Raw genomic sequence first — 26078 nt, 5'->3', positions numbered from 1 at the left:
GTCTTCTGTGGAATATAAAAATATCAGACAATGTTAAAATTTTTTGTCATATGTTTTTGTTCATTCATTTATTCATTCATTCAAGTTTGTATTTAAATTCCAGTTAGTTAATGCAGTGTAACATTAGTTTCAGGTGCAGAATTTAGTGATTCATCACTTTTATGTAACACCTGGTGCTCATCACAAGTGCTCTCCTTGATCCTCGTCACCTATTTAACCCATCCTCCTGCCCACCTCCTTTCTGGCAACCCTCAATGTGTTTTCTGTAGTTAAGAGTCGACTTCATGGTTTGCCTCTCTCTTTTTACCTGCCCCCCACCCATGTTCATCTGTTTTGTTTTTTAAAATTTAACTACTTAAAAATCTTGATGCATTTAAACATTTCTTATATTCCTTTGTGTGTTATATTCACTGTTTCCTCTGTGTGAAAATGCACATTCCCTCTTAATTACAAGAAAAATTAGAGACTTTAAAGAACAGACAAAAATATAAAGAAAAAAAATTATATAATAGATGCTACCAGTGAGATTAGGAAATTTAGAGAAGTAAAAGGAAGCAAAGTAAAATTTACCCATAATGTCACCACTCACCAATAAATACTGTGTGTGTGTGTGTGTGTGTGTGTGTGTGTGTATTTCCTATTAGTGCATGTACATAAGTGCTTGTGCATGTGTGTAGGTCGTTTTCATTTTTTTTTTTTGCTAGTATTAACAGCACATTGACGAATAGCCAAATGTATAAATCTTCACCTGTATATTGGGCAAAAGGAAATGACCTTTTGAATTCTAAAGATTGTTTTTATACATTGCCAAATCTCTTTCCAAGAAGCGTGTATAATTTACACGCTTATCAGTCATGCCAACAGTGTAGTCTATTTGAGCAGATTCTCATCAGCACTGGACATTAATAATCATTTGAATATTGGCTAATATGATGGCAAAAAACTTGCCTCATTAATCTTTTACTTTTTTGGCCATTAGAAAGGTTGAATTTAAAGTGTATTTGTTAAACCACCCTAAAATTTGTATGGAACCACAAAAGACCCCTAAGAGCCAAAGAAATCTTGGGGAAAAAAAAAAGCAAAGTTAAAGGAACCACAATTCCAGACTTCAAGTTATATTACAAAGCTGTATAAACAAAACAATATGGTACTGGCACAACAATGGACACATAGATCAATAGAACAGAAGAGAAAAACCCAGAAATGAACCTACCACTATATTGTAAGTTAATCTTTGACAAACAGGAAAGAATATCCAATGGGAAAAAGTTTCTTCAACAAATGGTGTTGGGAAAACTGGACAGCAACATGCAAAAGAATGAACCTAGACTACTTTCTTTTCACCATACACAAAAATAAATTCAAAATGGGTTAAAGACTTAAATGTGAGACCTGCAACCATAAAAATCCTAGAAGGGAACATAGGCAGTAGCAACTTCTTTCTAGGTATGTCTCTTGAGGCAAGGGAAATAAAAGCAAAAATGAGCTGTTGGGACTACATCAAAATAAAAAAAGCTTCTACACAGCGAAGGAAACAGTCGATAAAACTAAAAGGCAAACTGTGGAATGAGAGAAGATATTTGCAAATGACATATCCAATAAAGGCTCAGTATCCAAAATATATAAAGAGCTTATAAAACTCAGCACACAAAAAACAAATAATGCAATTAAAAAATGGGCAGAAGACATGAAGAGACATTTCTCCAAAGAAGACATACAGATGGCCAACAGACATACGAAAAGATACTCAACATCACTGGTCATCAGGGAAATGCAAATCAAAACTGCAATGTGCTACCATCTCACACCTGTCAGAATGGTTAAAATTAACAACACAAGAAACAATAAGATGTGGAGAAAGGGGGACCTTCTTGCATTGTTGGTGGGAATGCAAACTGGCAAACCATTCTGGAAAACAGTATGGAGTTTCCTTAAAAAGTTAAAAATAGAAGTATCCTACCATCCAGCAATTGCACCAGTGAATGCCCAAGAATATAAAAATACTAATTTCAAAGGGATACATGCACCCCTATGTTTATTGCAGCATTATTTACATTAGCCAAACTATAGAAGCAACCCAAGCAATTCATTGGTAGATGAATGGAAAAAGATCAGGTGAGATACACACACACACACACACACACACACACACACACACACACACGGAGGAATATTACTCAGCCATAAAAAAGAATGAAACTTTGCCCTTTGCAACGATCTGGATGGAATTAGACAGTATTATCTAAGTGAAATAAATCAGTAAGAGACAAACACCATATGATTTCACTCATTTGTGAAATTTAAAAACCAAAAAAAAATGAACAAAGGAGAAAACAAGAGGGAGGCAAACCAAGAAACAGACTCTTTACTATAGAGAACAAACTGGTGTTTGCCAGAGAGGAGTTGGGTGGGGGATGGGTGAAATAGGTGACGGGGGTTAAGGAGGGCTCTTGTGATGAGCACTGGATGTTGTATGGGAGTGTCTAATCACTACACTGTATACCTGAAACTAATATTACACTGTGTATTAGCTAACTGGAATTTAAATCACAACTGAAAAATGAAACAGTAGTAACAACGAAATGTATTTGTTAGTTTTATTTCTCTCTTGTGATTGTCTGTTCATGTCTCTTGTATAATTGACATTAGCACAACATTATTAAACTTTAGCCTCTATTTGGATTTCCCCAGTTTTTCCAGTGTTTCCATGTTTTTTTTTTCTCCTGTTTTGCTTGTCATGGCTTCTTGGTAAACTTGAGAACCACTTTAACACTTTTTAGGAAACGTCTTCCTGAGGTTTTGATTCGAATTTTATAAACATGTAGATCAATCTGTTAAGATTAACATCTTTGTGATACTAAGGTTTCTAATCCAGGACCATGGTGTCTATTTCAGTAACTAAGGGTTTCCGAAGCACTCTCTAGCCTTGCCATAAGCTATTCACTTCCCATTTTAAGTTTCTCCAATTATGTCTTTGGATTTGTTCAAGACCTCTTTCATGTCTCACTAACATTTTATAGTTCTCTTCATTTAGGAGCTGCACATTTTGTGTTAAAGTTATTTCTGGGTAACTAAAAGTTTAGGTAGATAATTTCTCTCTACACATTATGATAATTTTGCTTTCTCCATTCAGATATCTGTACCTCTTATTTCTTCATTATGTTTTATTGACTTGCCTAGAATTTACAAGATAATAGAATATAACAGAAATAACAAATAATAGAAAATGGTGATCTTATAATGCTCTTATAAAGATGAAAATGGTGATTTTATAATGCCCTGGGATATAGGAGGAGAACCAGAGAATGTGATGTTTTTGTAGGTCAAATGAAGAAAGAGTTCTGGGAAGAAAGGAAGGATAGACAGTGTGCAACACTGTTTATAGTTTAAATAGAAGGTGAAAGAAAATTATTCTTTGGGCTTATCAATTTGGAGGTCACAGGTAAATTTTGGTGGAGTGTACGGGGCAATGGCCTGACTGGAGTGCTATAAGAGAAGAGAAGAGAGAATTTGGAGACACCAAGTATAGACAAGAATTTCTAGGAGTTTGCTTAAAGGGACAAGAGAAATAGGATTGTATCCAGTGAATAATGTGAGAACAAATATTATATTTTTTAGGTGGGGGAAGAATATGAAGATGGGGGATATAGCAAGTTTGTATGTTGATAGAAATAACCCAGGAGGGAGACAAAAGAGATGCAGGGAAAAGAAGGAAGAATCACTGGAGAAATATCTTGGGGGGCCATGCATGCGATTTACAAGCGTAGGGGCTCGCCATTGATACGAGTTGGATAGTTCATCTGGGAAGGCAGAGTTTATGGACATAGATGTTGGTAGGTAGGTAAATATGGTGGGAGCAGTTTGTGCAAGTTCTTTTCTGATTCTTTCTGTTTTTTCATTCAGCTAAGTATGAGGACAGGCAGGAGGTGGTATAGTTTGAAGCAAGAACAGAAGATGTGAAGTAGAGGGCTAGGAAAGAAGGGAAGCAGATAAGCAATGGGCATGAGGTATTATTAGTTCATTCCATGGAGGGCCTTCTGGAGTTAGTGGGAAGGAACTTAAATTGAGCCTGGTAAGTCTGGTTGAGTGATTTTCTCTATCACCTTTCAGATGCACAAGACAGTGGCAGCATTAATGCATTTACTCAAGGTTGGAGATTTTCCAGGCAATAAAATAAAACAAAAGGGCAAAGGAGTGATTGACGATGTAATTTAAGGTAAGGGGAGAAATGAGAACATGAGGGGGTTGAAAGTGAAAAGGATTAATGGATTCTCAGTTGATCAACAAATCAAATGATCAACTATGTCTTTGTTTTTTATTCTGTTTGGAATATATGTTGAAATATGAGGGTGATCAAAGTTCTCAGGCCGCTGCTTAGACAGAATATCAGTCACTCAGTAAAGGACCTCTGTCTAGTTCTGTTTGATGAGGACTTGGGTCTATGAACTGGGCTCAGGCAATATAGTCCCTAGTTTTAACATTTGAACCCATAGAACTAATGTCACACAAGGGAAATAAATCTGGAAATTCATCTCTGAATGATAAACTATTTTAAAAAGGTTTCAGAATAACATATTAAGAAACAAATCTCACACATGATCAATGAATAGTGTATACATTTCAGCTGTCCAAGAGAAAAGAGAGGCTTTGAGTGAAGAAAGTCTGAAACAGAAATAAATGTAGAGGGGCACCTGGGTGGCTCGGTTAGTTGAGCAGCCAACTCTTGATTTTGGCTCGGGTCATGATCTCACAGTTCATGAGTTTGAGCATGATGTTGGGCTCCGCCCTGGGCACGGAGCTTCCTTGAGATCCTTTCTCCCTCTCCCTCTCTCTCCCTCTCTCCCTCCCTCTGTCTCCCTCTGTCTCCCTCTGTCTCCCTCTGTCCCCCTCTGTCCCCCTCTGTCTCCCTCTCTATCCCTCTCCCTCTGTCTCCCTCTCTTTCCCTCTCCCCCTTTACCCCTCCCCCATTCACACACTCTTAAATAAATAAATAAATAAATAAATAAATAAATAAATGTAGAACATTAGAAAGAACAGAAAAATCAGTCTTTGGAAAATAAGAAGCAGAGGTAAGTGTGCTCTGTATATTTGTATTTGGATCTGCATGTCCTTGTGTTAGGTAGGTAAGAAGAGGTTGACCAAGGGTATATGTAGGGATGGTGAAATGATCAGCCAGGGCAAACAGAGTTGGTAGGAATCCATCCTACAGGGGATCTTGTAAGAACTCAGGCTACCTTCTCATTCAATTAGATTTACCCCTGGGAGTGTGGAGGCAATAAGATGAAAAAGGGGATGAGTTTCAACAGGGTGTTACCCAGTATATCTTGTGTATATCTCATAACCTCACAAAGAGAGAATTAACATTTGGGAGCTAGCCAAAAGATAGAATTACATATTTTTTCTTTATCTTCCTGAAGAAAGAAAGCTTCCTAGCTTTGCTAGATTTTGTGGAATTTTAATTAAGATACCAGACGTCTCAGACATAATTTTCAGGCAGCTTCTGGTAACAGTATCAATCTAGATGTTGAGCTCAGCGTAGTCAAGCCCATTTCTGTTGACTATAATACCTGTTTACTTTCAGTGCTTATGTTCTGCAAAAACAAAGACATGATCAATAATTATGGTAAAATACTTTAGTTTTGAATGTCATTGGGTCCACTGAATAATAAAAAAGTTATCTAATAATTGGAATTATTTCTAATAGGAGGCCTCCCCACCCTATCTTCCCTAGTACTTTTAGTCTGGTGAACTTTCTAGAATGCATATAAAACATGCTGCTAAATATTTCTGTCTTTAAGCTTTGATCTGGTAATTTTTTGGTATTGTATATGGAATCTAACTAGCAAGCTATTTGTATTTTATGGCTTTAACATTGAACTTAAATTTTTTAAAAAATATTTATTCATTTTTGAGAGAAAGAGACAGAGCATGAGTGGGGGAAAGGGGGGAGCAGAGAGAGACACACACACAGAATCTGAAGCAGGCTCCAGGCTCCAAGCTGTCAGCACAGAGCCAAATGCAGGGCTGGAACTCAAGAACCACAAGATCATGAGCTGAGCTGAAGTCGGACGCTCAACTGACTGAGCCACCCAGACATCCCAACATTGAACTTTTATTTTTAGCATAGTTTTTTTTTTTGGGGGGGGGTAGGTGATTTTAAGTAGAAAATTAGTAAAAAGACCTTCAATTATCTATACATGCTTAAACATTTTAAGGGGAAGTTGATGTATAAAACAAAATAGATGGCATATTTCCCCAGGAAAGTTGTACACCTTTTATGTTTTAGATTCTGAAATGTATCATCAAGCTGAAATAATGGAAAATTACACTTAAAATATAGATGCATTTTTCCAGGTGTGATTGATTGCAATTTTAGGTAAAGGCCAAATACTACTTAGGAAAAAACAATCCCTTCTCTGAAAGGTTTTATAATATGCTTATTTGCAGTCTTATTCAACTGTCTTAAACACAAGAAGAAAAATATAAATCAAGCTCTATTTAAGTATATGAAATGCAGTAGCAACAAATACAATTCTAGTAAAGTGACAGTAGACAAACTGTTGTCACACAGTTTCAGGAGAAATATGTGGGTAGGCAAGTTATGGGCAGAATTTAAAAAATGTAGTGGATTTTCCTGGGCAATCACATTGCCAAATATTGCTGAGTCAAAAACATTTCCTAGTATGCTTTTACTTTTTGTTTATTCCCCTTTCTTCAATTTATGAAATTTTTAGAACGAGGTGTAAATGTTGTAAGGATACCTTCAAGCTAGATATTGTTTTCAATAGTGTCTAAAGGTGAATGGAATTTGAATTCCCTCATTCCGTTTCTATGTTCAGTGATACCAAGTTTGACCAGGGCAAGACGGGGCAGCCTTGGGCTTCCATCAAGCTGGCCTTATTCCTGAATCTGTTTGATGGCTTATGATGGCTGAAATGCTGGCCTGACTTATGTGCTTCTCATTTCAATGAAAGTTTTCCAAAATATTTGCTGTAGTCTGATTTTATTTAAATAACCCCCAAATATTTATTAAATAAGTCATGACTATACATCACAGAGGGATCTTAAAGTCCCATACTAAAAAGTCATTTTGAGAATAATCACATTGGAAGGTTCTATGTTCATGTTAGTGTTGCTGAAATCATTCTTAGAATTGTGTGTATGTATTCATGTGTGTAATTATTTTTTGAGTAGATTCATTGTGGCAAATATTTATTCTGAGGATGGGGTTTTTTGTTTTTATTCTTTTTAATATAACTTTTCCTTCCTCTAATTGTAGAAATTTACACAAAAGTATTGCAAAGTGATAATCTTTCATATTGCTTGAAAAAATATTTGAAATGCAAAGAAACCCACATTCTAATTAAAATGTTAAAAATTAAAAACAAGGAGAGAATACTAAAAGCAGTAGGAGAAAAACAACTTTTTATGTACAAGGGGACCCTTCCCCCATAAGCCAACTAGCAGATTTTTCAGCAGAAACTTTGTAGGCTAAAAGGGGGTAGCATGATATATTTCAAGATACTGAAGAAAAAAATTGCCAACCAAGAATAGTCTGTCTGGCAAAATTATCATTCAGTTGTGAGAAGAGACAGAGAGTTTTCCAGACAAGCCAGAGCTAAAGGAGTTCCTTACCACTAAACTGGCCTTACAAGCAATGCTATAGGGCCTTTGTTAAGCTGATAAGAAAGGCACTGATTAGTCATAAGAACACATATGAAAGAATAAATCTCACTGGAAAGGTAAATATATAGTAAAGGTATTGTATTAATCATTTATAAAGTTAGTATAAAGGTTAAAACACAAAAGTAGTAAAAATAACTGTGATTACAATAATAGCAGATACACAAAATAAAAAGATACAAAATGTGACATCAAAAATATAAAAGTTGGTGGAGGGGGAGGTGAGAGTATTAATGATCTTTACAATGGAATCAAACTTAATTTGTTATCAAGATAGACTGTTATAGATATGAGTTGTTATATGTAAACCTCATGGAAACCATACAGCAAAAAACTATAGTAAATACATACAAGATAAAGAGAAGGGAACATAAGCATACCACTAAAGAAAGCCATCAAACCACAAAAGAAAACAAGAGAAGAAGAAAGGAACAGAGAAGAACTACAAAAACAGAACATTTAACAAGATGACAATAAGGACATACGTATCAATAATTACTTTAAATGTAGATGGACTCTGTTCTCCAACCAAAAGACAGAGTGGCTGAATGGATAAAAAATGACACCCATCTATATACTGCCTACAAGAGACTCACTTTAAAACATTTTTTTTAACGTTTATTTATTTTTGAGAGAGAGAGAGACAGAACGCGAGAGGGGGAGGGCAGAGAGAGAGGGAGACACAGAATCGGAAGGAGTCTTCAGGCTCTGAGCTGTCAGACAGAGCCCAACGTGGGGCTCGAACTCATGAGCAGTGAGATCGTCACCTGAGCCAAAGTCAGATGCTCAACCGACTGAGCCACCCAGGTGCCCCAAGAGACTCACTTTAGTTGTAAGGACACACATCCTGAGAGTGAAGGGATGGGAAAAGCTATTCCATGCAAATAGAAGCCAAAAGAAAGTTGGAGTAGCTATACTTAGACAAAAAAGACTTGAAAACAGACTGTAGTAAGAGACAATGCAGGGAATTACATAATGACAAAGAGGGGTCAGTCTAAAAAGGTGATAAAACGTTTGTAAATATTTACATACCCGTCATAGGAGCACCTGAAGATATGAAGCAAATATGAACAGACCTAAAGGGAGAGATAGACAACAATACAATAATAGTAGGGAACTTTAATACCCTACTTGTGTCAATTCAGACAGAAGAACAATAAGGAAACATCAGTCTTAAATGGCATGTTGGACCAGATGGATTTAGATATATATAAGAACATTCCATCCAAAAGCAACAAAATACACATTCTTCTTACGTGCACAAGGAACATTTTCGAGATAGATAATAATAAAGTTAGGAGGACTGAAATCATACCAAACATTTTTTTTCCAACCACAAAGTTATGAAACTAAAGTGTAGATTAAACTGGAAAATTCACAAATACGTGGAGGTTAAACAACATGCTACTGAACAACTTATGGGTCAAAGAAGAAATCAAAGGAGAAAGAAAAAAAATACCTTCAGACAAATGAAAATGGAAATACAACATACCAAAATTTATGGGATGCACAAAAAGCAGTTTTAAGAGGGAAATTCATAGCAATAAATGCCTACCTCAAGGAACAAGAGAAGTCTCAAAAAACTTAGCTTTATACCTCAAGGAACTAGAAAAAGAACAAATGAGATACAAAGTTTGTAGAAGGAAGGAGATAAAAAAGATTAGAGCAGAAATAAATGAAATAGAGACTACAAAGACAATAGAAAAGATGAGTGAAGCTAAGAGCTGGTTCTTTGAAAAGATAAACAAAATTGACAAACTTTTAGCTAGACTCACCAAGAAAAAAAGAGTGTGGATTCAAATAAGTAAAATCAGAAATGAAAGGGATTTACAACTGATACCATAGAAACAGAAAGGATCGTGAGTCTACTATGAGCAATTATATGGTAACACCGGACACCTAAAAGAAATGGATAAATTCCTAGAGATATACAACCTACCAGGACCGAGTCATGATGAAATTGAAAATCTGAACAGACCGATTGCTAGTATGGAGATTTAATCAAATTAAAAAACCTCCAATCAAAAGTCCAGCACCAGAAATCTTCACTGGTGAATTCTACCATTCAAAGAAGGATTAATGGCAATCCTTTTCAAACTCTTCAAAAAAAATAAAAAAGGAAGTAACTCTTCCAAACCCATTTTATGAGGCCAGCATTACCTTGATACCAAAACCAAACAAGGATGCAATAAGACAAGAAAATTACAGGCCAATACCCCTAATGAACATAGATTCAGAAATCCTCAACAAAATATTAGGAAGCCAAACTCAACAATACATTAAAAGGATCATACACCGTGATCAAATGGAATTTATTCCAGGGATGCAAGGGTGGTTCAACATCTGCAAATCAGTCAGTATGATGTACCACATTACTGAAATGAAAAATAAAAATCATATGATCATCTCAATAGATGTTTATCCATCAGATAGGGACGAGAATTGGGAGAATAAAATTTCTTAAAGATTAGGTGACGCTTTAGCTGTTCATTATTTACTTACTTTAAACAGTCATTGCTTCTGCTCTCTTGACATTATGGACTACTTTTATTTTTCTCCTGGTGCATATGGTATACCTAATTTGGACTTTTTCTCATAGAAGATAAAAACTATACCTTTGTGATATTATCAGTAAGTAGATAGTATGTGAATTGTAATCTATACCTTCCACATCTACCAGAGAACCTGGCACATAATAGGTACTCTATAAATATTTTGTAATTTTCTCTGAAGATACTCAACAGCTTGACACAGGAGATGAGATGGGCAAATATTGGTGGCATGATCTAGAGGATTTCCCCCCTCCTTCCCCAAATCTAAATGTTTTATTTGTTAGATGCACTAGAATGTATTTCTAAAGGTGGTTGTAGAAGCCAATATATTTAAAATCTCTGATCCTTCTGTATAAAAAGAGAAAAGAACCACCTGTGTGTATCAGACATGGGACAATGACAGTGTACATTGGGGGAGGAGGGATGGAGGCAGGCAGAGACCAAGTAAAGAGACCTGATGGAGAGAGTAGAATCTGAAGGTTTGAACATTAAATTATGGCTCAGGCTCAGTCATTCTAGGGAATGGTCTCTTAAAAATGTATCCAAAGTTATGTTCCAGATGGTAAGATTGAACATTAGAGGAGTGGTCTTAAAATACATGAAAAAGAATTCTCAAAAATCTAAATAGAACTCCAGGGTGAGTGGTTTCAGTTCAGGATAGGAAAGAAATACTCTGAGCTTCAAGTAATAGGAGTGGTCCAGATGGTCCCAAGGACGGTCCAACACCAGCTTTGAGAGACTCAGACATGGGCAGTGATCTAGTTTCTGAGAGACTGGGGTACAAAGCAGGGACACTGGATGGGAGTGGGATCCCTAGGAAATTGCGATTCTTTTATTCATTCATTGATGTGACAAATATTTATTGAAAATTGTAAAGCACTGTGCAGGGCAAGGGAAAACGATGGGTACTGAGGACTGAGGCTACAACACAGTGATTGAAGAATTGCAGTGCTGAGTTTTGGAATGGCTCAGCAGCAAGAATGATCTAGAATTTAGCCCCTGTCAAGGTGGGCTGAAACCTCAGGTGGAATTTACATGTGTCAGCCCGGTGCCTGAGATGATAGTGCTGAACAAGGCAGTACAGAGTCACTTATTTTCCACTGCTTTGGAGGATGGTGGTTTAAGGTGGCCAAGGCTGTTGAGTAGACCAAGGAAACAAGTTTTTTCGAAGAGCCTTGGTTTTGTGGACCCAAGGGACAAAGTTGTTTCTGGTTAAATCTCACAGATAAAGTTCTAACCAGCTGAGAAGGAAACCATATTTTAAAAAGACTTAAGTCACTCTAAGGGGCCAAAGCAGCCTTCCCACATAGATCACTGCCAAAGCCTTGTCACTTTATGGGAAAAGAAGATCTTCTACCTAGTCGGCCGACTGTTATTTAGAAGTTTCTTTATGCTGCGTGTAGACGCATGAAATTCCACCATGACCCCTCATTAGTCTAAGCTGGGAACATACGGGACTCTGGCGTGGATCACTTCATTAAGATCTGTATTATTTTAATCAATGAGGAAAGGGTACAGGTGTGCTTTAAAGGAGTAAATCTGATAGAGGGAGGGTAAGTGTTACTAATGGATGACTAAGATAAGGAAAGGGGAAGGAAATAAAATGCCTGCAAACCATCTTTGATTATTTTAAAAACTCTACCTTTCAAGGAGACAGAATCAAAGTTCTTGAGTGGGCCCTCTGCCATGCCTCTTTGAAATGATAACAGTATTTTTGCATTATGCCAATGGTGTTCTGTTCATGGATTCTGAATTCCCGAGTTAACCTACTAAAAGGTTATTTTGTTGCACGTAGAACCCAATAAAACTATTGATTTCTAAAGTGTTTGTAGGGTGAAGCTCAATTCGATGAATATATTAATAAAATGAATAAATGATAAATGAAACATAATAAATTAAGAAAAACCTCAACGTAAAATGCCTTTTAATATGTTCAGGAGGGAGTGTTTCAGCTGCTAAATGGATTGCAGTTAAATGAATTAAAAAACAAAATAAATTTTAAAATGCTCCATTATTCATTAAAGTACTTTAGTGCCTCATTAATCTATTTTAGATCACTTAGGCCCATAAGTGCCTATTGTCAAAAGCTGATAAAGTGTGAGGAATTGCTTTTCATACCCTCGAGTCAACTGAGAACAGTAGCACATCTTAAGGTGTTAAGGTCAAGTCTACAGGGCATAAAGTAAGTGTCTTTGCAGCTTGCAAACTTTTTAAAAGGGATATTCGGAGGAGTTATTTTCATGTTTAGAGACGGTTGCACTTTAAAATTTCTTGTTCTTTAAAAAAAATTTTTTTTAATGAAATGGGAGAAACTTCTCAATTTTAAACAACTCCGTTTCCCTCCTTATCCAAAGAAAGCACTGAGACACTTCAGTGGGCCAGCCTGAAATATTTCCCGAGTTACAACTCAGTTGCAGCTTCCATTTCTTTCCACCAATGTTGTAGTCTCTGAAACATAAGTTACATGTCCTTGAAACTATAAGGAGATTAAGATAAATGTGTTTAAATGATTTTACAGGCAGATTTGCACCTTAAGTTTGCAAAAATGTATGTCGGAAAGAGCATTGAATGCTACTTGTCTTCTTTGCCACCTCTGGGAAGTCTCAGTTCTTCTGAATTTGGCTTTCACTATGAGGTGACCGGGCAGATCGAATGGCAATGATGGTCCCTTTTGGACCTCATGATTTCTGGTTCTTTTAAAAGAAATGTAGAATAAACAAAGTCCTAGAGGATAAAATTTTAACACCCTGGGCACTGAAACGGTCATGAAAAAACAACACACGACTAAGAAGTGTATTAGTAGTCTTTGGATGAATGGATTGAAGACGTTTAAAGATGGTAACTCTTGTTTCTCATAGTCAATTAGGAACATCTGATTTCACTGTGGGATGTTAACCCTATTCTGAACATTCTTTAGAACAAGCCGTTTTACTGAGGCCCGACTTGAATTTAACAAGAATTGGAAATCCAAACATGGGGAAACCCATACCACCTGAGGTTCTATTGTGCAGTGTCACCTAAAAAAGTACAGTAGAAATCCTGATCCTCGGGGCGCCTGGCTGGCTCAGTCGGTTGAGCGTCCGACTTCGGTTCAGGTCATGATCTCTTGGTCCGTGAGTTCGAGCCCCACGTCGGGCACGTCGGGCTCTGTGCTGTCAGTTCAGAGCCCGGAGTTTGCTTTGGATTCTGTGTCTCCTCTCTCTGTCCCTCCCCACTCACTCTCTGTCTCTCTCTATCAAAAAATGAATAAACGTTAAAAAAAAAAAAAAACTAAAAAAAAAAAAAAAAAGAAATCCTGATCCTCTTCTAGCTGTTCCCCTTCTCCCCCACAGTTCATCACAATCTTGGCCTTCTGTCAGTTCTGTTAGCAAAGAAACCCTCTCATCCATGGGATGAAAACTCATAGGACCAACTAATCTTTGGGTGGTCATTTTTCTTGGATATAGCCTGCCACAAAAATGAAGGCAAACAAACAAAATGAACCAACAACCAGAAAAAAACCCAAAACCAACAAAAAACAAAGCAGAGTAGAGATAGTGAGGGAGGCAGAGCTTTCAAGACATCGGTCAATTGCCTGGGTCAGGCCAGGCTTGATCCCTTGGATTTTCACTTATGTGAGCAAGTAAATTCCTTCCTCAGCGTTAGCTAGATGGAATTGTTTTCTGTTTTTTGCTCCCAAGAGAGCAATTATTAGAAAAGAAAGTTAATATGAAATACCAGATATTTATTGATATTAATTACTATGTTTCTTCCACTCTAAGGGGCCAATGATTGTGATGTTTATCATTTATTTAATAACATTTAAAGAGGAGAAAAATGCTGCTATATTAAATATATGGGTCCATTTTTAGATACATCTGAATTTTGTAAATATTAAATGTAAACAATATACCTTAGAATGAAGAAATAAGGATATTTAAGCACTTTACTTTTTCTTAATTATAATAGTTGAAATTATTCTTTTGATTAAATGACAAGTTTGAAGGGAGATTGGGAAAGTAGGGAGAAAAAGCCCAGTAGAATTTTGGAACAGGAACTCTGTGGGTGAAATGAAATCTCATGGAGGGAGAGTGGCGCGAAGGACTTTGTACATTATGAAGCATAATGATAACTATTGGGTAATAGTACTTTGATGCAACAGGCAAGCTGAGAGTAAGATAATGGTAGTGCTGTGGACTGTGCTCGGCACGGACGATATGAAGGTCATCATGGCGTTTGTGGTTTCTGCCCTCACGAGGCTTACAGTTCAGTGGGCCAGGCTAGTGGATTCATTGCTCTTCCTGATAAGTCACTTGCATCTTCTTCCTTAGGTCCTGGCTTCCAGTCTCTTTCTGCTGACTCTTCTAGTCCCCTACGGAGCCCTATTAACAAGACCTAAATCATGCCATGTTGGCTCTCTCCAGAGAAATCTCTTCATCAATCCCTCCAAAATCTACCACCTAGCCTCTTTTTATAGCCTTGATCTTTGCAAGGCATCTGTGAGTTACAAAACAGGCTTTCTTTGTTCTCTTATAAGGTTTGTATATGAGGGTGCGTTTCTCTCATTTACCTGGGTTTCCTACTGACAGAAAGAGTCCTTTCTAGCTTTATTTACTGAAAGCATTACACTTACAGTTTATGAACTATTTATTAAAAATCTCCCTATCATGTGGTGATGGATGTTAAATGGACTTATTGAGACCATTTCACACTCGAAACAAATATGAAATCATTATGTTGTACCTCTAAAACTAACATAATGATATAAATCAAAAAAGAATCTCCCAAAACATACTTAACAAATCTGTAATTACACACATTTAAAATGACATTGCTTAGTGATGTCTACAAGACTCTTACTCTTAAATATCATTTTTCTAAGTGGTAAACCCTTCTTATAATTCCAAATGACCAATTTTTTAATAACTTTTGATAACAGTCAGCTTTCTTTTATTAGAGAGCACTATGTGTGTGTGTGTGTGTGTATATATATATATATAGAGAGAGAGAGAGAGAGACAGAGACAGAGACAGACACAGAGACAGAGAGACAGAGAGGGAGGGAGAGAATCCCAAGCAGGTTCTGCATTGTCAGTGCACAGCCCCACATGGGGCTCCATCCCACGAACTATGAGATCATGACCAGAGCCAAAATCAAGAGTCAGATGCTTAACCAACTGAGCCACCCAGATGCCCCAGACAGCATTCATTTTAAAACCACATGTGTATTTTCTTTATTTGTTTCTTTTTCACATCTTGGAGGTAACTATTTCAAGGTTAAGTTTTGTGATCTGTTACAATATCTTCTCTTTCAATGATTTTATTTTTCTTGACTTAACCTTTTCTTTCTCTTACTTTACTTGGTTCTTATCTTTTATTTTTCTTCAATGATCCTCTTAAATTTGTGTCTCTTTAAGCTGCTTCAAATTCTTTCTTCAAATAGTCTGGTCATAATGGGTATACAGGTTTCTGCATATCAGACTGTGCTTTAGAATACAACTTGGAAATAAAAATTATGTATTATATAGTTTTGGAGAAAATTTTCAATTCTAATTTTTTATTCATTCATTCATTCTTACTGTCTTTATTCCCCCAAAGATATAAAGTGGCTTTCAGGAAATATATATAATGAAAAAGCATAGTGTTTCTTTTCCAAGGCATATTCTGGAATATTTACAGATATCATGGCAAAACTGACCCATATCCAATTTGTTTAGAATTTTGGTTAAATGGACTTGAATTTTTTTTTTTTTTTTTAAATCAGTACTAAGTGACTCTTGGGGATGGCATGGGGCTATAGTTATTATGCAACATTTCACAAATACATTTAAAAAGGAAACTTTTTTCCCCACAAAATATCTATTTATATATAAGAATTAGTGTTCTAGGAAATCCAGTTGGAGAGATGCTTAATTAGTTAAATAAAAATAAAACCAACAGCAGGAAAAGCCAAAATAGAGTAAATTATGCCAGAAGGAAAAAAAAAAACAACCTCACAATAAAGTCTTGCATGATTTGGCTTTAAATTTGTTTTTGACCTTCCTGGAGGTGAAAGCGAAAGAGAATCATGGTTCACTACATAATTCTCACTGTATGGGAAGAAGAAAGAACACATTATTTCCTTGGGGGCAGACACACTGCCTCTGTATTATGACAAAGTGTTTCGGTTGGATCACATAAGGTTGTTGGATCTTTTCTTGTAGCCTTTCTAATGTCCACCTTTACTGAGAATAAGCTGGGTGGGTTTTACCAGACCCAGGGGGCCAGTCATCAGGCAGTGTCATCAGTTAACAGAGGTGAGTTCTCGTGGAGCAGCAGACAAGAAAGAGGCAGAGTCTGAATGTCAGAAAGATACAGAGAAGTCGCTGGACAATTTCACATAACCACGCGGCACCTCCTCCCTAGGGTTTCGTTTGAAAATAAACGCGTGAATCAAAACCAAGTATTATCCATTCATTCGTTCATCCATTTTCTATTTATTTAGGGGAATCTTGTATATGTCTTTTACTTCCTTTTTTAAATGTTTATTCTTAGAGAGAGAGAAAGAGAGAGAGGGAGAGAGAGATTGCAAGTGGGGGAGGGGTAGAGAGAGAGAAAGAGAGGGAGACACAGAATCTAAAGCAGGCTCCAGGCTCTGAGCCGTCAACACAGAGACGGATGCAGGGCTTGAACTCACGAACGGTGAGATCATAACCTGAGTGAATCGGATGCTTAACAGACTGAGCCACCCAGGCACCCTCTTGTATATGTCTTTTAAAGGCATCATTTTAATTTTGAAAATGAGATTGGGATATTTTTTACCCATTGCTGTGGTTTTATGCTGTATGTGTTCCATCTATAAAGTAACCATGAAATAAAACTGTTGACCTAATTACTGAGTCAACAGAATTCTTCATTTGTCTAGGATGAGGGAGTTAGACCAACTTCTTGTGGCAAAGATAGGCTGTAGAGAGTCACTTTGTGAAACCTGTCAACTTTCTAAATACTGGGTTGACCAACCCTATTTTTTTTCTAACAGAAAGAGAACTGGATCACTTGTTCAGTAGTTTATTGATGATATTTGGAGGCGTAATTATGTGCTATATTTCTTTATGTCATGAAAGTAAATAATTCCTCATCTATCTTTCTTTATGAATTGCAGCACAGAGGCTCAAATGAAAGCCTCAGAAGTTGAATTTTCAACATTAAGAAATACTGGACTGTGATGGGTCTGAGCCCAGCTCTACCATCTACTAATAATAGGACATACGTGATTGCCTGAGTCTCTCAGAACCTCAGTGTCTTTATCTGTTAAGCAGGAATATATTACACACCTCACAAGGTTGTGAAGAGGAATGCATACGCCAATACGAGCAAATTCTTGGGGCCTGGCACATAAAAATCACTCAATAATTTTTACAGATGATGGTGGTGATGATTGGATATTTTATGATGAGGCATAGATACATCGACTACTGTAGTACTGTTTTTAAGATTGTATAAACAGCAGACCACTCATTTATAACCAAATGAGGAAAGAGATAAGATCAACTCTTCCCTTCTTTTTATTATTATTTTACAGAGCAGCTGATTGCTCTGGAATGGCAGAGATAGATCTAAATTGAAACAGTTTATTTTCAAAGGGCTCTCCCCACACCTGACAGCCCCAGAGGATATTGGCGGTCAGCACTAAATTTTAAAGTTCAAACTATGTTTCCGTTATTTAATGAGGATTTTCTGTTCTTGTTTTCCCCGAAATTATACTTTCATTGTTTCTCTGTGCACTGCGATTAAGAATGTCATGTTCTTTTAATCTTAACAGCTGCTTTTAGAATTCATCATCATTTTAGAATTCATCACCATGAATTCATCATTTGGGAAGGTATTAATTGGATTGAAGGAAGGCAGCAGTTTTACGGTAGTATCTGAGAAACAGTAGAAATAGGGGAACAATTAGAAAGGAAGGAAACAGTGTCTATTATGGCATCGATGCATTTTTCTGTGAACATTTATGAAGAACATAGTTGCCATTTAAAATAACCTTTCTCTACTTCTGTGTATTCTTACAGATAAGAGAGTCATTCATGGTGGAATAAACCCCACAAGAAGAGATCAAGTTAAATAATTTATTAGAGCAATTGTTTTCATTGCTGATGGCTTGTAAATGGAAAAAAAAAATCAATGAATTCATTTTATATTGAGAAAGGTTTCCAAAACAAAATGTCATGGTCGTATAACACTTGAAGATTGTTTGGATATATCCAGACCATGAAGACCCTGCCACACTCTAAGTTAATACTGCTTCTAGAGTTCAGAGAGCATACATTCTATAGAACACAATAATTGACAAAAGACATTTTATTTTAGCACATTGTACATGGGATGGTGTCTGTACCAATATCAACCCCATCAACATTTCAGAAAGAGATACTATACTACAGTTTCCAGTTACTTCAAAGTTTTTAGATATGTCCCACAAAATGATTGGTAACTCTCATTAATTGATATAGCTACTTACTAATAATTTTCAAATTAAAAATCTAGTAAAAATAAAAAATTCCAACAATGTGAAAAAAACCAAAACAATTCTGATATAAAACCATGGTAGTGATTATACTGATTATGAGTAAACATTGTGAATATGTGTTCACCATAGGGCATATTGTAGCACAGCTACATATTTGTTCTGAAGAATTTTATTAAAAGTGATAATTAATCAACCCTTATTTAGTGTTAGCATTTCATTAAGTGCAGGGATGGTTAGTGGTATTGTTTTATACAGACCCGGACGCATCATTTGGTGAAAGCCTAATTTACCTGACTTCATTGATCTTTTCCTTTCTTTTAAAAATTTCAAATGGAATCTCAAGTGAATAAATTAGTAAATTTATCATTTTCTCTATAATACTGTCATAAGGACAGTTTGATAAAATGGCTCATTATAGTCAATGATGTGAAATATGAGTTTCATCAGCATATTTTCATCAAATGCAGCCACAGAAATTAGTTTGCTATTATCAAGGACTGTGGAATGCAAAAATAAAATTAAGCACACTATTATACTGGCTAAATTTTGGGATTGACCCATGTGAGTTAAAATTAAAAAAAGAAAACTTCTAGTGACAAAAGAAAATCAAAGAAATCACCCAAAATTAATTGACAAGTGATAATGCTAGTCATGTAATGACTATGTTTTAAATAACTTGTCATCCCCTTCAAAGGTAGCTTTCAGGTCTGCTCTTTAGTGTAGTCATAGTCCTAAAATGTGATTTTTAAGCCTTTTGGTAAAGCAAGTCAAATCTTATGTATAATAAGAATTGCTTGTTGTCTATAGCTATTGTTTATGAGAATTCAGCAATTTGCAGTTCCTATTATATCTGTGTTTTGAATCCTCATTTTGCTTAAAACGGGACATTTAAGAAATCATGGAGAAGTCTTGATTTAGATTGGCTTATGGTGAATGCACATGCATCCATTAAGTGCTGGTCTTAGAACATTTCACTCTTGTAAATATCTATATTAGTTAGCTATTGTTGTAAAAAGGGCACATAGCCAGTCACCACAAAAAGTAGTGGCATACAAAAACAAGCGTTTATCTAGCTCATGTGCCTGTGCGTAGATGGGGTTGGACGTTCTTGGCTGAGGTGGTTGGCTGGGTGAGTCAGCTCCAAGGACTTCTCATCCTCCTCTTGGAATCAGCAGGTTTTCTAGGCATTCTCCTCTTCTAGCAATAGTAGAAACACAAAAGAGAGAACATCTGAGGACTTGTAAGGTCTAAGTTCAGAAATAACACCTGATCTTTTTCAAAATATTGGTCAAAGTCATATGGCCAAACCCAAAGTCAAGGCGTAGGGCAATATACTTTACAATTTGAATGGGATAAACTGCAGAATCACATGGCAAAGTGCATGGATGCAGAGAGGGGTGAAGAATCTGGGCTGGGGATGAGATTGACCATAACATCAATTTCATTAAGGTAAGAGTTACACACATTAACTCAAACCATGACAAACATAAAGAAGATATAAGGAGACTAAAAAGTTGGTATAACTGTGTATCTTTTTTTCACAAACTGATCACAGGTGTGGGGATGTCCAACCAACCAGTTATAATTTGAATTTCTAGTGTATCATAGCTACACATGAATCAAGGGTAAGGGTAGAAAAAGAAGATGCTTTCTATAATATCTTGTGGAAAGTCAGAATATTTAGGTAGACTCACAAATAAAAATACATGTATGTTCTTTTAATTGTACCAGAAGGAAATTCAGATACTCTTATTTGATTTAATTTTTCAATTTAAAGGCTTCAACAAAAATGTTTTGTTCCCTTTAACTCTTTTTTCTTGACTTTGCAATTGAAGTATAAAAGTCACAGTACATAAAGTATCATAGCCCCACTGGCCCAGCCCAAATGTACACTGTGATAGATGAACTTGAGCACATTGTTTTGAAGTAAGTAGATAATAAAAAATAAATAAAAGCGAAGTGAAAACTTTTATAGAAACATTCTGCAATTTAGTGAGCAGAAAATCTGAAATCTCAAGCATCTGAAATTATGGCATATTTGAAAAAAAATTGTTCTGTTAATTCCACATAAAAGCTAAAGAAGTAGCAAGAAGAGAGCAGGAAAATAAGTCGGAAGAAAGAAAGATAGTAGAGGAATCAAGAGGACAGAGGATGGGAAGTACAGAGTAAATCTCAGAAGAGTCCTGAGAGTTACAGAGATTCAGGGATAGTGTGCTGAAGTTTTCTGATAGCAGAGGGAAGGAAGTTAGTATTAAAATGTCAGAAAATAGAGAGGCACCTGGGTGGCTCAGTTGGTTGAGTGTATGACTTTTGATATTGGCTCTGGTCATGATCCCAGGCTCATGGGATTGAGCCCCGTGTTGGGCTCTGCACTGAGCATGGAACCTGCTTAAGATTCTTTCTCTCTCTCCCTATGCTCCTTTCCCTGACTCTTGTGCGCTCTCTCTCTCTCTCTCTCTCTCTCTCTCTCTCTCCCTAAAGTAAAAGTAAAACCACTTCAGCCATGGGATAGCTCAGTAGACTGGAATAGGGAATGTTTTAGGAAAAGGACAGCTAAATGTCACTGGATGCCATTGTTTTTAGGTGGAGTCCCCCTGAAGATGCATAAGCTTATATTATTGGAGAAGGCTTTTTGTTTGACATAGTGCAACACAGTAAGTCACAACAAAACAGAAGAATGGAACCTGGATAATAGTGTAAAGTTGAACACATACAAGCAACAGAACATAATATTCCAGCTTATATCACAGGATATCATCTATCTTCCTGGAAACGCAAGAGGTGGAATTGTAAGAATGTTGTGCTAACCTTAACCGAGAAAGTCTATATCTGAATGTGACTTGAAAACTAAAAATAAAGGGAAACATTGGTAGATCTATAAAATATTGAGTGACCTGTATTAATGATTAAAACCCTCAGAGAGAGCAACTATACAGATTCTTTGTGAAATCTAAGGCCACTAGGACAATATAGTACATAGTGATTAATAAGAGTGTGGATTTTGGACCCAAATAGAACTGAGTTTGAGTACTGTTATTTCCTGCCCAGTATAAGGGACATTGGGTCAGTTATTCAAACACCCTTGTCCCAGTTCTTTTATCTCTCAAATAAGGGTAATAATATCTACTTTATAATCTTGTGAAAATAAAATGAGTGTCTAATCAAAGCACTAGTGCTTAGTTATGGAATAAGAACTCATCAAATGTTAGCTATCATTATTACTATTATCGGGCATTCAGCTAATATAAAGGACCTAGGTTTAAAAATGTGCATTTCTCATTCTTAGAGGAAAGATCAAAGTGAAAAGAGCTCTCCATCTGGCTTATTACAGTGGTAAAAGATTTTTTTGAGGAAAGAAAGAATGCTCATCAATCTGCCATATGCTTTCTCAAAAGACTAGTTTTCGGTTCTAAAGTCAGAAGTCACTTGAGAAGACTACAGACTGCTAGTGTCAAGAGTCAGTACATAAGGAAACTATGACAAATCTCCATTGCTTTGTGTCACCCTGAGAACAACTTAGTCCTTGAATGGCAATCCAGAACAAATAAATGGAGGCTAATTTAACAATCATTCCCATCTTCACGAGGGCATGTGAGTCTACATAGCATTGACTCTTTTTAATATGGTCTTATCTTCATGAGATAAAACCTTTTGAAGACTGGAAAATTTATTTCACCTGGAGCATTTGAGGTGAGAGTGTATTTAATTGCTGATTATTCAGAAGCTAATGCCTGGATGGAGTAATGTGTTAAAGAAATTCTCAACTGTTGCTATCCCTGCTAAAGGGTGTTATGTTTATGGCTGGATGTTGTAGTATTTAACTTGAGGAGGCACCTGATGAGAGCACTGATATTTTGAACATTGTTCTGATTGCCCTTTATTGTTTCAATCCTGTTGTTATTCAGGATGACATAGAATGACAAACTAAACAGCAGGAGATATTTTATCCCTTGCCACAGCATTATAGAGAGCTCAGACTCCCCATAGGCAAATTTAAATATTGCCCGTGTCTAGCTCCTCTTAAAAAGTAAAAGGCTTTTGGACAGTTACGACTTCATGTTGTTTCTAGTGGCACCTTCTGCAATTTGGTGGGCCTTGAAGTGAGATGTTATCATATTCTTCAAGTCCAGTTCTTGACGTACTGACATCTCCTGATTGAGCTAGTAAACCCAATTCCAGAGGGATTACAAAGATAAGGAATGAGGCACTCTGTTGAATGCACATCCTCTTGTCACCACCTCTGGCTCTAGCCATTGTTATGGTGATCAGTTCCCAGAAGGTTTTTGTGACACAAAACAGGGACACAAATCAGACAGTGGCTCGTCCCAAGCCAGAGTCCCCATACCTGTCACTTTCTGCTCCAGGGTGGGATGGGACAACTGTGAAAATCATGTCAGCATTCAAATGAAGTGGGGTTGACTTAGCACCGTGGGCCCATCCTTGACCAATGAGGGAAAAGGAGTTAATGAATCCGTTGCTCCCTTTTGTTGCTTATGAACCAGGTACTATTTTACTGATCCTGGTTTTTCAGATGAAAACCGGGGACAAAAGGTTATGTGATTAAGGTCGGTTAGTTGGTAAGTGACCAGGCAGTCTGGCTGCAATCGGTGACCCTCGCCATTCTACTCCACTCTCGTTTTCATTTCTCATTCATTCCTCATTCATTAGCAGGACTCTTCTTGATCCCCTTCATTATTTCACAAATGCATGAAATCAGAGAATTGTGGGAGGTGTCACTCTTTGCCGTGTGACTTCTCTCTGTGAATGCTTAAAAACGAGTGCTGCTCTCCTGAGCCGCTAATAGCTGTGGAAAGAAATCTCAGAAATCACTCTTGAAAAACAATTAAGATTAGCTTTTGGGGCGCCTGGGTGGCTCAGTCGGTTGAGTGTCCTACTTCCGCTCGGGTCATGATCTCGCCCTCTGTGAGTTCGAGCCCCACGTCAGGCTCTGTGCTAACAGCTCGGACCCTGGAGCCTGCTTCGGATTCTGTGTCTCCCTCTCTGTCTGCCCCTCCCCCGCTCATGCCCTGTCTCTCTCTCTCTCTCAAAAAATAAATAAACATTAAAAAAAAATTCAAATAAGATTAGCTTTTGAATGGAAGGTTGCCCAGAACAGTCATTTCCATTATCAAGAATTCTCTTCGCATGAGGATTGTGTCTTATCTTTCCCTTCATCACGTCTTCCAAAAGCACGAGAGTGTGCACACTAGCTTGTGCTCCTGTGCATGCATGCACACGCATGCACGTGCACACCCACACGCTCACAGAGTAAATATGATTTCATTGTTGTTCAGCACTTAAACCTGTGGAGAAGTCTGCAGTCAGCTCGTTTCTCTTTCCTTGTAGAAGAGTTCTATCTACAAGGAAGCTTGTGGAATTCTTTTTCAATTTTGAAATGTAAAAAATTTACCAGGATATATCTCGAAGTTTTTCAATCTTTATTAACCTCTTTTTTTCCTGGAACATTTTGGTTTTTTTTCCAGCAACATATTTATGTTCTGCCTCTGAAGACAACTTTGACAAAATGATACATTTCCCCCCCCTTTTCTTTAGGCATAACACTGATCTGTATATTGGGTCTCTAATGTCTGTCTTCTGCCTGTCATCTTGGGTCTATGTGCTGTTGTTGTTTTCTTCGTGGTTTTTTGTTGTTGTTGTTAAATTTTTTTTTTAATGTTTGTTTATTTTTAGAGACAGAGAGTGAGTGGAAGAGGTACAGAGAGAGAGGGAGACGCAGAATCTGAAGCAGGCTCCAGGCTCTGTGCTGACAGATCAGAGATCAAACTCACAGACTCAGAGATCATGACCTGAGTTGAAGTTGGACACTTAACTGACTGAGCCACCCAGGTGCTCCTCTTTGTGTTTTTCTAAATCTGTTCTTCATGTCATTGATTCAGTTTTCTGAAGTACAAAGTCCATTTTCTACTGCTTGTAGTTTATTTTTTTTAATGTAAGAAAAATTTATGAAAATATTATTCTCCATGTTTTCCTATAATTAATATTTCACTTGTATAACTGAAAAGTGAAATTATAAGATAATTTTAGCAATAATAATATTTCAACATATATAGAATGGGGCCCAAACTACTCTCAATTAGAATGGAAAGTCTTGTAACACTTTTGTATTACACTACTGTAATGAATTTGTCTATGCTGAAACATGGTTAACACCATTTATTCATCCAATCCACAGGTTTTTTTTGATTTTACAGTCTTATTTTATTTTATTTTTGTTTTATGTATTTTTTTAAATTTTATTTTTTATTTTTTAAAATTTACATCCAAATTAGTTAGCATATAAGTGCAAGAATGATTTCAGGAGTAGATTCCTTAGTGTGCTTGAAGTTTATTTTTAAGTTTGGCAACACTATTATTTTATTTTCTTCTTAATTTCTTTCCTTAACATTGCCAGACCTTGTTTTATCTAATTCTGGTGTTCTTTTTTTTTTCTTTTCCAACTTTCCTATTTTATAAAGCACAGGTTTTCTTTAATATATTTGTAAATTGGAAGTAAGTTTACTCTAAAAAATTCTTTTGTAACCTGAAATGAATCCTCGCAAGTGCTATCTTTATCCATCTTTTCAATTTCTGTGTTTCTTTTCTTCTCTTCAAGAAATTTTGTGCAAGTCCCAAGCTTTTTTTTTTTATTGCTTCATCTTTGAATGAAGTTGTAATTGATGCTCTTTTTCTGCTTGATTTTTAGGTCCTCTGCTTGGAAAATGGGTTGGATGGCTAGGAGATGGCCTAGCATGTGTTCTCTGCTTCTATTTTCATGACCTGAGAGAGACAAATTGGTGTGCAAAGGCACAGCCTGAGAATCATGTTTCCTTAATTTTTGGTAACTTCTGTCCAATGAGTCAGATAATTTGGTGTGTCCTATTGTGATGAAATCTGAGGAGTTTTGTTGTTTTGAATATAGATGATCTCCCTCTTCTTGGTAAGCCATGCTCTTTGGTAATTTTGGAATTTAAAATGATGCTTGACAAAGGATTGCCTTTTCATTTTCTTGGTTGGAATGCTTTCTTCTTAGTGCAGGCGACCTGATTCCTCACTGAAAATTGGGCTGTCCTCAAGGCCATATCTCTCAGTGTAGGAAGCAGATTTGAAGACTGTGGATTTATATATGTAGAGAGACATATGTCTAACTTTCTTCACTGCTGATCCGTGGAAAGAAGACTAGAGTAAGAGCAGTTTTCGTGCATTTTTGTATCCTGCTCATTGTTTGGATTGTATATTTTTGGAGCTGAAAGTTTCAATGGAAACCTGAAGGGCATTCTCCACATTTTTATTGCAGTGTTGTATAGTACTCTTAAGCTGGGAGATCGGTTTGTTCTGTTATCTGTACTCAACTTAGTCTAC

The 26078-nt window shown here is 36.6% G+C and overlaps 1 long non-coding RNA gene across 1 annotated transcript in view; it reads left to right on the top strand.

Annotated features, from left to right (window-relative positions):
* The window catches only part of LOC131511760 (uncharacterized), a 42078-nt gene extending 27056 nt beyond the window's left edge, over positions 1 to 15022 (top strand). Inside the window, exons 4-5 of the long non-coding RNA XR_009261720.1 lie at positions 4111 to 4216; positions 14546 to 15022. This is a non-coding gene — a long non-coding RNA (uncharacterized LOC131511760). The remainder of the gene's footprint in view (positions 1 to 4110; positions 4217 to 14545) is intronic.
* Positions 15023 to 26078: the final 11056 nt, after the last annotated feature.

This window comes from Neofelis nebulosa, chromosome 5 (genome assembly GCF_028018385.1).
Source record: "Neofelis nebulosa isolate mNeoNeb1 chromosome 5, mNeoNeb1.pri, whole genome shotgun sequence".
Lineage (NCBI taxonomy): Eukaryota > Metazoa > Chordata > Mammalia > Carnivora > Felidae > Neofelis > Neofelis nebulosa.
This window is presented reverse-complemented; position numbering and strand designations above follow the sequence as displayed.